This window comes from Lepeophtheirus salmonis, chromosome 12, assembly GCF_016086655.4.
Source record: "Lepeophtheirus salmonis chromosome 12, UVic_Lsal_1.4, whole genome shotgun sequence".
Lineage (NCBI taxonomy): Eukaryota > Metazoa > Arthropoda > Copepoda > Siphonostomatoida > Caligidae > Lepeophtheirus > Lepeophtheirus salmonis.
Window position 1 is genome coordinate 9,769,151 of NC_052142.2, and position 12,974 is coordinate 9,782,124.

The 12,974-nt window shown below is 29.4% G+C and overlaps 1 long non-coding RNA gene across 1 annotated transcript; it reads right to left on the reverse strand.

Moving 5' to 3' along the window:
• Nucleotides 1–7,716: 7,716 nt before the first annotated feature.
• On the reverse strand, nt 7,717–9,963 carry LOC121126621 (uncharacterized). The gene is made up of 2 exons (XR_005867019.2): nt 9,145–9,963; nt 7,717–8,963 (listed from the first exon to the last, which is right to left on the reverse strand). It is a non-coding gene; the product is annotated as an uncharacterized lncRNA (long non-coding RNA).
• Nucleotides 9,964–12,974: the final 3,011 nt, after the last annotated feature.

The following is a 12,974-nucleotide window of genomic DNA, read 5'->3' on the forward strand; positions in this document are numbered from 1 at the left end:
GTCCATATCGTTTCTTCCATTGTTTTTCTCAAATTGTTTTAAAAGATTTAAATTATTGGAATTGATTCTGTGATTGAATATTCTTGCACGAACCAATGCTCCCCGCATTTTCTATTCCACTATTTCATCCAATTCCTGCAGCAGACCTGTATTATTTCCTTCTTGCAATAATTACCTAATTTTAGTTTCTTGTTTTCTTCTCTAATTAGGTTTTCGGCACCCAAAAGATTTTAGATTTTTTTGGCACTTTTGTAGAACTTATTTAAAGCCTTCCTAATATTATATCCAGCCTCCAAGACCTGTTCATTCTGTAATTTATTATCGGTCTTAGAAGTTTCAAAATGCAGTAACGACGGATGAGTTTTGAAAATAACCATTTTTGCATTTCCCAAAGACCTTTTCTTTTAGAATGATGTCCATCTAGGTATCCGAAACACAAATATAATTTGTTTGCCAGATTCCAACAAGAGTAAGATGACTCTTGAGCAAAGGGAAAACATTCTTTTAAGGAATGATTTGTAGTTCCACATAATAAACATATTGTTTGAATGGACGTAAAATAAATATTGGAAGATTTCGAATGAATCATTTTTCTGTAATCTCTTGATGATGAATGAGCTAGTGGATGCAATGCTTCTCGAGCAGATATCTCCCTTGAGAACCAGAGTTCGTATTTTTCGATTAAAGGGAACCTCTCTTCGTCTGGAATTGGTTCCTCTCCCAGTACTACATCAGCTCAGAGGCAGGCTTCGATTATAAAAGAAGACTCATAATTACGTCGAAAGGGTCTTTATCTTCCTTTCAAGAACTTTTGAAAGTATGAAGGCGACCAGATATTAAATCTAAATATTCCTTCATTGGGTTAGGATCAACCGAACTCATTTGTTATAATTCCATAAAACCTTTTATTATATTTAGAACTATGGTACTTGCTTGTCCAAAGCAATTTTTAATGACATCTTCATAATATTCAGTTAAGGGAGAGTAAGAATACAAGCAATATGATGCTGAGGCTCGAAGCGATTGGCGTAGGTTGCATTATTTATAATAAGTAATGACATTGGAGTTCGAATGAATTAATGTATAGAAACCCTTCTACCATACTGGAAATTCTGCGACATTTCTATAGAAAAGAGGTTAAGTAATGAATGATGGTAGAGATGAGTCCTTAAAGTTTATTTTCACAGATTAAATATTTTATAAAGGATATTGGAGAAGAGTATTAAACAATTAATCCTCAGAAATAGTATAATTTTAACAACGATAATCTTTAAGAAAACTTAAAATATTCTTTCTTGTAATTCATTTTTTTACTCGTTTTAGGAAGTTGATGGTTATTGAAAATCTCAGGAACTTCCAACAATTTATAATCTTTCAAGTTTTCCTGGGATGAAATCATGTAAATTCAAATTAAGATAAACTAGTAATCACAAAATAAATAACGATGACGACACAACTTGACAATGACGAAGGATGACTTGAGACGAACGATAAGCATGTATTCGAAATATTACTCTAAAATTTAATGAAGAATAATATTCTGAATGTGAAATCCCCTTTTTCTTGAGAAATATTATAAATTAAACTTCTTATTTCGATGAAGACGAATGAGAGGAAACAATGGAGTTTTGTTTATTTATTAATTTTTCAGAATATTATAGCGGACATCACTTATTAACGAAAGAACATAAACTGAGCAAAGGAACAGGAACTAAACTCTAGATAACAAGAAGGAATGTCATAGCAAGGGGTCAGATAAAGTTACTGGCCTACCAGTAGAAAGAGTATGATAGCAATATATGTTAAGTCTCTAGGATAGACAAGCCCACCTCTGTTGATAAAATTAGTGAACCCCTTTTTAAGTCCATATGATTTGAAAAAAATTCCATCAACTATTTCACTTTCTAGAGTATTTTCCTTATCAAACTTAATTATTCCTAAGCATGAACTGCATGGGTTGTTTTTTGACAGGCTTGGCTCCTTTGTAGGCAATTGATTTCAAGTCATCAGTAACACTGAACCCAATGGATGAAATGCCTGAAAAATATAAATCAGTAATCATTTATGATCAATATGCTAATTATAATCATACTATATTTACGCCTATATTGTATTACGATGAATAGCTATGCACATATTCGACAAAAAGACCTATTTCCAAAAGCATTATGTATATTTAAATATAATTTAGTGGCTCAGCATAATTAAAAAATGTAATATAGAGAAACTATTATTATTTTAGCAAATTATTACTTATTCCATTTACTTTTTCGACACTTTCGTATATAGAAAAATTCTATTATATTTTAATTAATCTTTTTTTATGGTAAAATTGAATCCGATAATTTCACTAAAATGTTATCCAGACTCGATATCTTTTCTTGTTGAAGAAAATCCTAATTTCTCTGAGACATTGCCAGATTTTCTTTGATAGTTGTTTCCTCTGCTTTTGCATCTGTGATTTATTGGCTTACATACTTTTTTTTGATAAATATGATGGTCCAGGAAACTTTGACGATACTGCTGTTGGAAGTAAAAACTTCCGCTCCAACGCTCCTACTACACATTTAGAATTATTTCTAAAATCTAAATTTACAAAAAGAAGGAAACATACCGTAGCACATTCAAAATTAACTAGAGTAGGTTTGCCGGGCGTTGCCTGGGACATTAAAAAAATAAAATTAATACTGAGCTCTTCTACTTTATATAAAACAAAAATATAGATCATAAAGTTTTAAGAATTATTCTTGCTGCATATTGGTATATATCTTTGCATACTTTTTTAAACGTTTTTTTTTTTTTAAATTGACATATTTAATCCAAAACTTATCCGTATTTGCATATGTATAAAAGAAAATGTGTGTGTGTGTCCCTTATGTGTCACCACACCATTGGATCTATAAGTCTGACATTTCGCATGAGTGCCTTTTTTTTATCCTGGTCAGGCCAAGAAGAGGGTGTTAATTTTTTGGGGGCCATATAAGGGGTGCTTATGCTATACACAAAACACAAAAACCATTTCTTGCTGATGACACTTTGTGGATTACCTTACTTAACCGGATTGATAAAGTGTGAAAAATCCAATTAAATTAGAATTATCAGGATCTTTTTCGACAACACCGAAAGAGTAATATTATAATTATTAGTATATAGTAAGGTTAATAGAAATACAAGGTTAGACTGTCATGTAATCGGGCTTACTAGAATTTTTAATATGATGTATTGTAGCGACTGTAAGACAGGCATCTTTCGACAAAACACTCAACCACTCATAGTCTATGACGTCACTATTGCTATAATTTTTAATTTAATGTATGTACTGTTATGCAAGAAAAACAGATTTTAACAAAACATACAACCATTCATCTACTATAATGTCAATATTAAAAGCGTGGTGGATGTGAAACATCATGTATTTCTATTAACCTTGGTATATAGTAGTAATTTCTAAATATATTTTTATTTTATCAATGTAATTGACCATGTTCAATTTGTTTTAACTCTCCCTCCTTTGTCCGAGCAACACCGGGTAAACCTTTAATAAAGTTTTGTGTACTTTAATACAGACAATTAGTACTAATAATATTTGGAGTGAACCTAGGCACAATCACTTAACCTCATGTAAGGGAAAATCTATTTTTTATGGTTAAAAATCAATTGGCATAACCTAACTGACTTTGTACAATATAATGTGAAGTCATGTGCCACAATTAGTATATCTTCAAAAAAGACAAATTTTTTGAATTGAAATAAAAAAGTTATTCACTAAAAAACTTGCGTAGAGTAAGTATTTCAACCTAGAATTGCTACAGATATTACCTTGAACTTTTTCTATGAGTCTATTACAAAAAATGAAGTTTAGATCGAAGATTTCATACATTAAAGTTCGGAATCATCTCTTTGATAGAGGATGTAATAGAAAATTAAAGGGATGATGGAATGATGATCAACAATATTACTATGTATCTTTGAACGGCTGATTCTAAGTTATTCCTCCTTTTTCTAGTAGATAAATTACAAAAAGAATATCAAAAATGAGCTTTAGATTAAACATTTTATCCGTTAAAGTTAGGTATAATTTTTTTGGCAAATGATTTAAAATATTGTGTCCGTTCATAGGAGTAACGTTAATTTCAGCTAGTATATTCTTAGCAACATTAATTTGAGAATGTATTTATTTGGGCGAGCTTCTTCTCAGTGTTGTTAATTTCAGTGACATTTTCATACAGTAAACATTACAAGAAGAATGATTTTATTATTAAGTGTAATCATTCACCAGAGCCGTCTTAAAAATCAAATGGAAAAAGTCTAGCAAGAGTAACTCAGGCTCTTGTAGAAATTTCGTCTCATCTCCGTAAGCTCCTATTGCAAGATGAATTTACAAAACTTATTAAGTGGAATAGCATTCAAAAACATCGGTCGATAGGTCCTTCTCCAATCATTTTCGTTTTCAAATGTTATTATAGTAAATCTTGGATTCATAAACCTTTTGAGTTTGTTCAAAACTATATGTATTTTGTAGTTGCAGGAAAAGGCTTGTTTGGTACAGATTTTTTTTTTTTTTTTGATGATGCTTTATCACTCTGTTAGCTTCATTGAAAGAAGCAATATTCAGCATTCTTAAAGAAAGAAATAAACTATAAATAATACCTATCGATAGTTCTTTTATATCTTACTAATAAATATTACATTTAATATTAAGTATTATTTACAATGATACGAATAACTAATTAAATATGCCTGTTTCGATGGCTATCTCTAGTTAGAAATGTTGTAGATTTTAATGCAACCTTCATGAATTAATATATTCTAAGTGTACAAACCTGTTTTTTCAATTTATTTTAAGTGTGTCATAGACATAAAGCATTTATATATGTCCAACCAACACACTGCCAGTTAATTTATAGTTTATAGAAGTTATTTTTCTACAAGTTATATCACGATCAATTCTTTTGCCTCACTCCCCTTTCAAAAAAATATATACATATTTAAAGATAAACGATGCTCTAAATAATTTAATTCAAAATATAAACAATATTCTTATTCTTGATTTTTTGCGTGAATGTGTGTAAAATATAGAAATGAATGTATAATTTGCAAATTGAATTTATTTTAATTTTGATTAGACCTTCGAGGTAACGGGAGGTTACTTGGAGGACAGTAAATGAAAGACTAAACAAACAAAATGTGTACTATTACACTATGTTACAAAGTAATGGTTTTGGAACGCCCGCAGGCTGAAATTCACAATTATTATTGTTATTTAATCCGTAAAACACGAATATGGCCATCAAAACATTCTACCGATACAGGTTTGGCCAATAAAGCTTCTCTTATTTTTTTAATTAAGTGTTTAGGGTATAACCAGTGATGAATGTTATATGTCCACCCGGTATGTTGAAAAAAAAAGAGAAACCGATAATTAACGTGGTAAATATGACAATTTGAAGAATGTTAGGGAGAAAAGCAGCTTAACTCTCATGATGTTTTATTTGATTAGCTATGAGAAGCCCCTATATTGTTGGGAAGGAAGTAAACACGGATGTGTCAAATCCAACTCATTTTATATAAAGAACATAGGCAAGAATTACTCTGCTGTATATCCTTAGATCAAGTCTTAGTACAACGAGGAATTACAAGCTTGAAGTTACACTTATAATTCTTCAACAAATCAACGTCTATAATGGCCAGGCTTTCGTCCATCATCGTAGATAAGTGTTCCAATAGCCAAAATTAAGTACCTCAAAATTGAATAGGTTTAAATAAATAATAATAATAATACTTGCATGATTTATTAGATCATTCAACTATCTTCGTAGTAAATCTCAAATGTTTCATAATTCAATGGGCCACTTGATTATCATAATATCCTTGACATGATTTTCTGTCAAATGGAACCTTTTTTGGTACATTTATGTCCGACATTATACTGAAACCTCTCTTAAAATAAAAGTTAAGGATAGGAGTGTGTTTGTATTTAAAAAAATTAACTATCTAGATTTACGTTTTAATGAACCAATTCTCTCAATTGGATGCATTGATATTAATATTACTTCTTTGAATCTTTGTTTATCTTGGATAACACTGATTTACTTTGAGATTACATTGAATTGGTGATGGAGAAGCCAGAGGGAATTACTTTTCAAGAGTAAATTTCCATAAATTTAACAAAATTTGGATGATTCACGATAAGAAGTGGAATACTGGTTATACCACTAATAAAATTGGAAAGCTCAAAATTGGAATTAATTCTGTGACTTGTATACAATTCTTAATTCCTCTCATAAATTCAATTTTTAATATGTTGTTCCAGTTTAAACGTTTCTGGACTATAGTTCCATATTTACAAAGACATTATGCAAAAAACCTCGAATCATATTCGTAACTCTATACATTTTCATAACTATTATCTGCGATCCAGGATTTAATATCAATTGTCAATAATGTATCTTAAACTACATCACGATACAACTTTATACGTCTAAAACTTATTAGAATAATAAATATGTAGTTAGTAGTTACAAGTTACTTATTTTTTTATGAATATGAATTATAATATTTTTCCTCCTCAAAAATGAAATAATAATAATGACAGCTTCTATGACTAGTTTCTTGTAATAAAGATTGTCAAATACAATAAACCGCTCCCGCTTTAAGGGACACCTAATATTCATGTCTTGGTGTAACTTCGATTCATTGCCATATTTTGGCATAAAATAACTAAATAGATGAGAATCAAAGTAAATAAATTGTTACAGACATTTCAGCACTTGAAAAATGAACTATTTATTACTCTATATTAATTAAAATTAATAAAAAATATATAACCAAAAATGAAAGACCTTACTTAAAATCTAATAACTTTACATTCTAGCTGAAGCTATAGAATAGACGTTATATTTCAATTTAAAAAAGGTCGATTCGGATTGATTTTTGGTTAATTTAGTTTTTAATATATATTAATAAATTTAAATGTCATACCCTGATTAGGTTGTGTGAATAAAGACTACAATAACATTCCGCCGAAAAAGTTGAATCGTTTATTATAGTTTATTTTAAAGTAATTAATAATATAGAAGTAAAGAGATTAAAACTCATTTTTATAAATGCTTCATATTCAAAATAATTGATAATACATAAGGGATTAGTCTTTTTCTCCCGGAATATTATTGTAAACTATATTCACGCAAAACGGTTGTTATGTAAAGGTCGTTGGAGTGAGTTTATCTAAGTGTTTTTGGGAAAACAAATTCTGAATATATATTTGTAAATATACGTTACTAACAAAGGATTATCCGGCGTTGCTAAGGCCAAGGAGGGAGCTGTAAATCACATTGATAATGACCAAAAAAATTCAAAATTATTCAGAATATACTTCTATATACCATATAATTACTAATAATTATAATATGAATGTTTCTTTGTTGTGGAGACAGATCCTGATAATTATAATTCTCTTACTATGATAATAACGATGGAGTGGAAATTGACTTGACTTTTTACTACATATACTAATCCATGGATTTCTCAACTACTGGATAATCAGGGTCAATATATAATCACGCGGCCTGTGTTTTATACACCAATTGATTTTTCTTATTTCATATTTTTTCCTTTCCATTTCATATTTTCTTACTCCTCTCTACAAAGATGATTTAATTATAACATAGATGATAAATATTTTTCCAGTGTATAATAAAACTAATTGTGTGAGAATCAATTAATATATTGTTTTTATTTTATCAAGATAACTATACCGATATACATAATATTGGAAGAATAATCATCGATTGGATTGGAGTTTCGTTACTTTTCTTTTGGTTGGGGTATTGGTGGTGCTCTTTCCAACTTTATTTTGCACTTTATCATTTTTAAAAAATACAAAATTCTTCATGACATAAAAAAAAATTATTTCCTATTTTGGGAATAAAGGCAGAAAAACAATAACCAGACTTACAATTATTAGAAAATGTTTCACATTACAGAGAACAAGCCGTTACTACTTTCTCTAAAGATATATTAAAAACTTTTTGAGGGGATGGAATCGATATTTTGTTGGGCATATCTGAATAGTTTTGTGCACTCAAGTTCGTAAAGTGATTTCATATGGATTAATTGACCAGATATTGGCGTGTCATCAAAATTGGGGGATACAAGTGTTAATCTGTTCAGAAAGTTTTGTATATTTTTTCGAACAAATGAACCGTATCAAATAATAATAAAAAATAGAGGAACCCTTAAAAGGATATTCTATACATTCCTTAAATAAAACAACACAGCTCACTTAAAAAACCGACATTAGCAGAGGTACCATCTGAAATTGTTGCCACCACGTTAAATCCTATTTGTGTTAGTAGATCTAAAACTTATAGATACCATTCTTTCATTGTTCTAGATGATATATTCACTATCGGTATCATCGTAACTACATCATAATATTGACCAGCAATCGAATTTACAATAAAGCAGAGGAGAGTTTTAGTTACTCCATCTTTGTTGAATCCATAAATTTTTATATTCACATATTCAATCTTTTGAGCAGAATATACTTCGTCTAAAAGGATCGACACTACTTTTTAATTATTGTTCAAATCCTTGAATCTTTATTTTATGTAATTTTCTTTTGACAGCAGAATTCCTGTAGTAACTTGCATGGAAGGAGGATATTCGTATTAAATAGGATAAAGTACGAAGGAATAATGTTTTGCAATGATATAGAAGAAAAGATTTAATTTTGCCAAAGAAAAGAAATCGCAAGTGTCTTTTATTTTCAGTTGTGGATAAAACGGTTGTCAAGGGACTTTTTATTGCCCTTCCTGGAGATGTAGTGATTCTATAGTTTTTTCTTTTTAAGCCATATTTTTTAAATATGATATTACTCTATTGCGGCTCTGTTTCAAAGTCAAACGGTAAAAAGTGAATAAAGCATACCACACACTTTAATAAGTACGCTGATTTTCCTTCTGCAAATATAAAGTTGATACGAGATATAAAAATACAACAAGAAATATACTTATTAATATAATCTATTAAATAAATATAAATTATAAATTAATATCATGATTTTACTTGCAAAAATGTACACCAATATTTTCCTATGCAAATATAAGTCTTAATAAAATTAAAAAAATATGAATATATTACCAGATATCTATTCCTTCAGAACAGTAGCCTTCCATAATTTCTTGAAGGTTCGTATTTTTTGGAAACATATATAGCGAACAATTAGTGGAAACATTTAATGAACATGAAATTGTCCACACAGTCCAGTAATGCAGAAAAAGTTTCTCAAATCACCATAATATTTCAACTCCCTTCGAGGTTTTAAGTCCTTCTTATCCATATCACTCAACCAAAAATGTCACATTTTATTAAGACTGAATGGTAGTTTACCATTTAACTATTTAACATTATTATAAAATATAAATCACTGTAGTCTTGCTATTCAAGTTTAATGAGAGGGTCATATTGTCTTATAAAGCCAACTACCTTTTGGAGAGTAGGGTTGAGGAAGATGTTGTTAACATTAGATAAAGAGATTCTTAAGGGGTTTTGAAACTTATAAATGAATTTTGCATTAAGAGTGGATATTATAGTATTCTATTAAAGCCTATCTTTTCCTTGACCTCGTGCATTCGATTCCAAATGCTTCTTAGTCAGAGACGAATGTATGAAATTGAAAACATTCAAATTAGCACTCGAGTATTATAGCTATGCTATATAGTAAGATCCCTAAAAGCAAAAATAGGGACAGCAGACTTCCTATTTCAATGTAACCGATGCAAACAAGAGCAATTCCTGAAATTCCTATTCAAGATTATCTGAATATTGAACGACCCTATAGCAGATAGCTTCATTGTAGATATCACCAGCAATAACACAGAATTTCTTGAGTTGGCTTATCTCCTTTGTACAAAGGAAAGGCTCCCGAAAGTGAATATTTGAGGTTTCCATTTGTGACTAGTGTTTCATCTACGTTTCAGAGAATTTAAAAGTAATCCTTCATCATAGAAGGCATTATTAATCAATGGAATTAAATCCTATTGATACTCTAGCTTATTCATAACCATATGATTACTACGAGTGTATTCAAGGAACTGAATGAATCCAAAGTTTGTTTACGGTATCTCAAAGAAAGGTTGCGTAGTAGATGAGCATCCAGGTGTTGAGAAATCCATGACTAATCACACTATATCCATCTGGTTAAGTAAGGTAGACCCCAAATTCTCATCAAAGCAAACCCCATCCTCCTACCCCAAATACTCTTAATATTGGTTCTTGTATCCTTACTATTATTGTTATTATGAATTTAATTTTTTTTTTAAATGTATTATAAACTTCAAATAAGATACCGACATATGTGTATGAAAATATTTGTGTAGATGAGAAGTCTATCTTTTATTTATGTCAAAAAAAATGTCAAATCGATATTTGCGAATAAAATTACAAAAAACTATTTTTTACTAATTTTGCCAAAAAAAAATAAATTGTTAACAGCATTTATTGTCATTGTAAAAAGAAACATAGACCTACCAATATTTTTTAGTACTTGCATAAACAAAACAGTTATGGGGAATGAAGTCTTTGAAAAAGTAACCCTCGATAACTTGTACAATCCAAAAACTATTTTATAAAATGTTCGTGAAATTGAATATACTTTTTTATGGTAGAAGAGGGAGTACTAAAGAGATAGAGATACAACTATTTTTTGTTTTTTTATTTAGTTATTAAAAGTATCCTGATGTTTTTACTAGAGGTGATTCGATTAGAATTGAAAGAGTTTAATTATTATGTCAAGTTATTTCTACATCAGACAATTGGTTACCTTGAAGCTCTAGGACTGGATCAACAGCGCGTGGAGTCCCCATATTGTAGGGGGAGAATGATGTTGGATCTTTTGAGAAATTCATCTGCGGATGTTAGGGAACACTGGATCTAATAAGTACTTTTTGTAGTATGTGCAGCGAGGGCTTCAAAGTTTTAGCCCCTTCAATCATTATAATACATACCGCCCTATCACGGTATTCTTTTATTTACTACTATAATTACAAAGTATGTTCGAATGTTTGGAATTATAACTAATTTTGATGATTGAGTAACACTTCATTACTTAATACATAGTTGTGGAGTTTTAAGATTTTTATAACTCCAACTCCACAACTCTAATCTATTATTTATAATATATGTTACTATCAATTTTTACTTATTAATAATTATTATGGGAGATGACCTCACAAAATGGTAAATAATATAGAGATAAGGTGTGTTGTTTGCTTGTGCACCTCCTTAATAAATGGGATTACTTAAAAAACTCAAAATCGAACAAAAATCCTTGGAAATTCATATTTTTTTAATATATTTTTTTTTTCAAATAAAACATTGAATATTTTTCTATAAAATAAAATACGATATTCCCTTTTTAAGGGCCATTCACTCAAGTACATACTCACAATTTAGTAAGCATTTATTGTTCCCTTTGATTATTATTCTTCAGTTCATTTTTACTGCAATAACTCTATTTTTTTTCTTTTTCTTTTTTTTGAGGACCTTTTGACAAAACCTATTCTTTTCAAAAAGTTCAAGTTTAATCTTATGATTTTTTTCTTGTAAATCCAAAGATTTCCTCATGATTTCTTCAAGAAAGAAAAAGAAAAACGTAAGGAAATTAGATGAAAGAGAAGATACGGATGAAATGGGAACATTTTCATCGGTTTAATGTTGAAATCAGAGTGATATACCCAGAAGATTGAACCATATCGTTATAGGACTATTACTATCGTTACGTCATATAAAAAATACATTACTGATTGCTCCGATCGATGGAAATTTAAGATTCTTCGCCGGGACTTAAAGGAATCTTTTTGTTGCTTTTTGTTACATCCATCCATGTATACATGGAGAGTTCACGTATTTTCCGGAAACACGTAGGTTGACATAAACAATCTTCTTTAATATTTCTTCGTGGTTAAAAAAACTCTTTGATTTTATCAGATTATGGCATGGGTCGGGATTTGATTAATTGTTCGACAAAACGATATCATATTTGGGAATCTATCTCATGTATTCATGAGGAACGTTCGTTTGCCAAGAAGAATCCATCTATTCTACTCCTAGTTTTAATTTTTCTATTTCTTGGGAAAGAGTTCCAAGATGGGTTTCGGGTAAATCTCATCATATTCATTTTGATGCTAACGTAAGTGCAAACCTCGTAATAGGTTTCCTTAGTGACTAAAGAATGATTAATGTAGAAAGTCAAAAGTTTTTATCGTTTTTAATGAGGATTGGATTGGACAAAAGACAAAATCATTTCTATTGGGAATAATTACGTTCTAGCTCCTAAATGAAGGCAACGATAACATCCATCAAAGAATTTATTTGTAAACATTTCATAAAAATATAAGTACTAAATTAATCATTGCCCTCCGATCTTTTCTGTAATGGAAATAAATATTGATGTTTTAATATTTTGTTGTAAATTTCCAAGCATAATTATCAATTTATCTTAATTTTTAATTATATAGTGTTAATATTTAGTACATACATGATGATATCGAAATAGTTCTTTTAAATGTTTTTTTTTTTTTTAATATTATTGAAATTAATTTATTTAGCATATAATTGTTTTTATTCAGTTAAGAGTAGAATTGCAATTATTTATTTCATAATATATGGGCTTTGGCTAATTTTAAAGGAGATGATTTAAGTTCATTTGATTACTTGTTTGAATATTATTTTAATATCAAAGAATAGATATAATTTTTATTTACATTTAATTTCCAAACTATTCTTACAATTGCATAATTTAGAAAGATGAAGTGCATCATGATAGTGATGATGAGGATTCAAAAAGTTCTTCAAACACGTGGTTGGTAAAATCAAATTCAATTTTAGTCCTACTTTTTGGATGCCAAAGTATATTTTTACTACTTTAAAAAAATAATTTTGATTTCCAGTCAAGCCCCTCCTCCTACCCA